Here is a 4,915-nt window from a genome sequence, read left to right as displayed (position 1 = left end):
ATTTTGTATCACAACCATATATTAAATGGAATAACGTCATATATTTCATAAATGAAAGTTAAATATGTTCAAAAGTATATACAAAGGAATTAAATAAAAAGTTTTAAACTATGCTTACATATATTAAAAAATGAAAAAACTTGAAAAACTAAGTTCTTGAATTCTTTGACCATATATATTTTGCATCTCTCCAAGAAATTTCTGACCTGAAAAATAAAAACACAAATTAATTCAAGCATATGAATAAACTTACTATTTTTGTAGAGACTGTTTTTGTCTTACAAAAAACAAAGTCCGACTGACAACACCCCTTCAAATGTCTTAACATTAAATACCTCTAGCATAACATGAAGCATATAAAAACAAAATGTCACTTTACCCACAAAAATTGCAAGTTCAACAGAAATTTTACTATAACCAACAACTTAGTTATAGTAAAATTTGGACTTAATTATTTAAGAAAATAATCGATCCATCCAAATGCAACCAAAAGATACTTATCCTTCCTTTTTTCATATAAACATCATATTTTTGTTTAGATCACCAATATGATGAATTTTACAATTACAAACAGGGAACACCTCACACTTTTCTTCAAAGAGTTCCGCTACCTAGTCGCACACAAAAAAAATACTGTGTAGCCTACACTGTGTAAAATTAAAGACATATATTTGATTAGTTCATTGTATTATGTTTATTTATTTTTAGTGTCTAAAAATGTTGTTTATTAAATTCACAATTTTAACATGAGTTCAATAGGTCTGGGAAAAATCCAAGCTCCACCCCTATCTGAAAGGAGCACCTAACATAATACTTGTATCTTCACTAAGTGGCCACAATTTTCGAATCTCAGTGAAAAATGATCTCATATGCAGTAATTCAACAACCTTTACGTACACTCCATCATGAATAAAAAAAGCAAATTGTATCTCTAGATAAGCTAAGTGGTTTAACAAATTCGTGCCAAGACATGCTAAATTAAGCAAAATTGGTGCACAATTTTCATGATAAGTGGTCATACCTTGTAGAACCCAAGAGGCCTCATACACACTTGCATAATATTATCTCATTTTGGCTCTGAAGCAGGCAACTACAATTAATTAGAACCTAAAGAACAGTTATGCATCGTCAAACCTATTAAATAAGCCAGGCTTGTCTAGTTAGTAAGGTCATGTCATCTATCTGAAGATCACTCACAAACAAGGTTTGTTTATTAATTGATTTGATCACCACAAGTGGGAGCAAAGAAGAAAAGTCATTTGTCAAGGAAATGGTCATTTGTTGGGGAAATGGATGAAGAAACACCAACTACCAACTTATCAAAAATAAAATTAAGCAGCTAAAAAAAAAAACATTATGAGAGAAATGCACATAGGCAGATATGCCAGGAAGAAACCAAAGTGGGTTCTCATATGATGCGCATGACCCTTATTCCTAAGATCCTTTTCAAATTCAGTTACAATCCAAGTTGAATATACAAGTTTATTCAGAAACTTACAGATATATCTATCATTCACTTCCCTATTCCTCTACACCTATGAATCTATGATACCTAAATGAGCACGAAACACCAAAATCAAGATTCAAAATACAAGAAAAACATGATACTTGACAAATTTGCACGAAGCACCAAAATCAAGATCCAAAACACAAGAAAAAAACGATACTTGATAAACTTTTAAGGATTTCACCTTTTGAGAGGAGAATGCTTTCCTTATCTGGGAATCATATTCCTTTCGACCAACGTTACGATGCCAAGACACAAACACACACACACACATGGAGAAAAGCTTTGCTATCTTTTTTTCTATTTGGATTTTCAATGCTCCTAATGTTTTAGGGCATCTTGACAATTATATAACTGCTGATGCAATGCCCACCCCACCTCATATTGTCACCCCCAAGAAAAAAATTGTTTAGGCACTTTTTTACTTGATTTAAAAAAAATAATAATAATAAATAAATAAAATGACGATACAAAACAAACACACAGTCCTAAATGAGCACAAAGCGCCAAAATGTAGACCCAAAATATAAGAAAAACATATGCAACTATTATTTTGAAGGATTTCACCTTTTAAAAGGAAAATGCTTCCTTAACTGGGAATCATATTCCTTTCCACCAACTAACTCCTACCACACCAAAAGCAAAATAAATATATATATATATATATATATATGACAACACAAAGCTTAACAATTATGCATAGTTCTAAGATAGAAGAATCCATAATTTCGTAGATATACAGGAATCAAGCGCCACACAATGTATCTTCTAATAGCTTCTCCAACTACGCTTAGACCTCCATCAAACGAGTAGTGTGTATAGTCAACTACAGAAAAACAAAAAAGGAAAAAAATAATCCCCAACCATAAAGGTTTCATCATATTAACTTAATCACCGAAGTAGTGGCATTTTCACATATAAAGTATCCTATTGACACATTAATAATCAACCATTTGCTAAAATGACCAAATTTCATAAATACGTTATATATATATTCTGAATCCCAACTTAGGAGCCAAAAGCATAGATTGGTATACAAAAAACAATGCAAAATATGAACTAAAAGAGAGGGAATATGAAGGAACTGACTTGAGGAGTAAACATCAATGGTGAGTGAGTGAAAAGATTCATTTCTCTACCATCACACCTGTAAAACAAACAAACAAACACACACACACACACACACCAAAAATAATAATAATAAATAAATAAAATAAAAAAATGAGCAACAAATCGCAAAGCAAAGAAACAAATCACAACCAAAACCAAGAGAATAATTTTAATTAAAGGACTTTTTTAGTTACTCTGTTTGCCATAAAAATAATTTTGTTAATTCAATTACCTTATGAATTTGTGATTGCTTGTCATCTGCATCTACATTGTCAACTGGTTGGATGAGAGAACAATGTCATAATCATAAACATTATTTTATTGTTGCGCAACAAATCATCGCAACAAGGTCATCAAATATTTTCATTGAGAACATTCTTTTACCCATTTCTCATGCAACCAAACATTGAAAAATGAGAAAAAAAAAATCATCCAATTATATAATGATCAAACAAATAGAGCTTGAGAAAGAATAATATACGAAGGATACCATTATTACCTTAACAAATCTAGGTTGTAAAACTTCTGGGTTCATCTCTTCAACTTAAACTTTAAACACACTAACAAACACAAAAGGAAAATCATAAAATTCAATTGTTTTGAGTATAAGAAAAAGTGAAAATGCTGAAAGAAATTTGAACATCAATAAAAATGGATAATAGATATAGACAAATTTGAAACGGGAAAAAAACATTAATAAGAAAATCAAGAATTCTAATAGGACAATTTTATTATATTTTATTGGATGAAAGGTCAACAAAAGGAAGTAATTGAATCATATATATAGGTGAAACATGATTATAAATTAAGGAAAATCAACAATGAAAACCACTTTCCTCTACTATAAAAATACATGTGTTTAAGGCAAAGTACAGTAACACTTAAAATTATAGCCACATTTATAGGCACATACCTTGGAAAACTTCTTGTCTCTCTCATAATCAAGGCCAGGTGGAGCATTTTGCAAGGTCAGAAGCAATACCTGACAATTGTGAATTAGCATTGGATTATAAGATGCTACTTCCATCAAAGATGTAGATAAAAGCATGTGACTTCACATAATGTATGCACCTTCATTGGAGGATACTTTGAAAAAGGAGCATGGCCATGGGAAAGCTCTAAAGCAGTAATGCCAAAAGACCAAATATCAGCCTTGTAGGAATATTATTGAAATAAGAACACTTCACAGTATGTAATTAAAAAAATAAAAAACAAGAAAGAACACTTGCAAGAAACATGTAAATAGACTTGAAGTCATAACCATGTAATTGCTCCATAACCTTAGGTGCCATCCTACAAAACAAATAATCATCCACTAATTAAAGAATATACTACATACAGAAACAAAAAAAGAAGTTGACCCTTGGATTACACTATATTGAGATGTAAATAATGTGATATTGGATCCCTCTGATAAAAAGGGTAAACACTAAACAAGTATATTCACAAAACAATGCGTCTGGTCTTAAAAGATGCAAGCTAAAAAAATAAAATAAAATAAGGCACTAACTCATGCTAATTCAACATAATGTGGTAATTACACGTATCATACTGACTGCACCAGAAACATGATTCTGCATTTTCATTTGAGCATCATCCAGATGATCTGGTAAAAAGCATCATGTCCATTGCCATCCAGGTTCGTTGAAACGAATTGAAACTACAATTCCCTATGACCTGTTAAACCACAAGAAACCAAGTAAGAAAAATAATAGAAAAGAAAACATTATTATAAGAAAAGGCTTCCATATCTCTGTAAATTTTAAAGAAAAAAGAACTTTGCTAAAGATAAACATTTTTCATCCACCTAGTTGAGTGCTGAAAGAAGTGACAATATGAACATTTATGATATAGTCAGCCAAGCAGACAAAGTTGAATTTGACCATGAAATTTCATCTTTAGACCTTTCTCACTCACTCTGTTTTACAATCACCACATGCTTATGAAGTGGTTTTTAGGTCTGGAGCTTAAGTGTTTTCCAACAATCCCCACCCATTTATTAATGCAAAGCTTTAAAAAAAGAAAGAAGAGAGAACTTGACAAAAGAGAATGTATCAAGTGGTTACAAATACACAAGCTGACTTCATGGAGAATAACATAAGATAATGAGGAGAAAGGACACTATTAGCTGAGTACAGGCAAATGGATTTGAGTTTCATTGCTAAACTTTTTAATAGATCAGAGATGTAGAGCAAGTAAATATTGTTAAATGTACATATCTTCCCTTTCAAGAATACTTGCGATCTAGGTTTTAGTTTTATCCAAAACAACCGTCCCATTAAGGTATAACCAAAGTGC

The 4,915-nt window shown here is 31.2% G+C and overlaps 1 long non-coding RNA gene across 3 annotated transcripts; it reads right to left on the bottom strand.

Annotated features, from left to right (window-relative positions):
- Positions 1-1,995: 1,995 nt before the first annotated feature.
- Positions 1,996-4,274, bottom strand: LOC145801763 (uncharacterized). Of its 3 annotated transcripts, none has more exons than XR_014343414.1 (5): positions 3,676-4,274; positions 3,531-3,599; positions 3,117-3,177; positions 2,850-2,893; positions 1,996-2,654 (listed from the first exon to the last, which is right to left on the bottom strand). It is a non-coding gene; the product is annotated as an uncharacterized LOC145801763 (long non-coding RNA). The 3 variants fall into 3 exon arrangements; XR_014343413.1 differs by having other exon boundaries at positions 3,689-4,274; XR_014343412.1 differs by having other exon boundaries at positions 3,531-4,274.
- Between the last annotated feature and the right edge of the window lie 641 nt (positions 4,275-4,915).

Source organism: Camellia sinensis, chromosome 10 (genome assembly GCF_055761805.1).
Source record: "Camellia sinensis isolate YWXY chromosome 10, ASM5576180v1, whole genome shotgun sequence".
NCBI classification, from domain to species: domain Eukaryota; kingdom Viridiplantae; phylum Streptophyta; class Magnoliopsida; order Ericales; family Theaceae; genus Camellia; species Camellia sinensis.
Note: the sequence above shows the minus strand (reverse complement) of the source record. Positions and strands in the feature narration are given on the sequence as shown.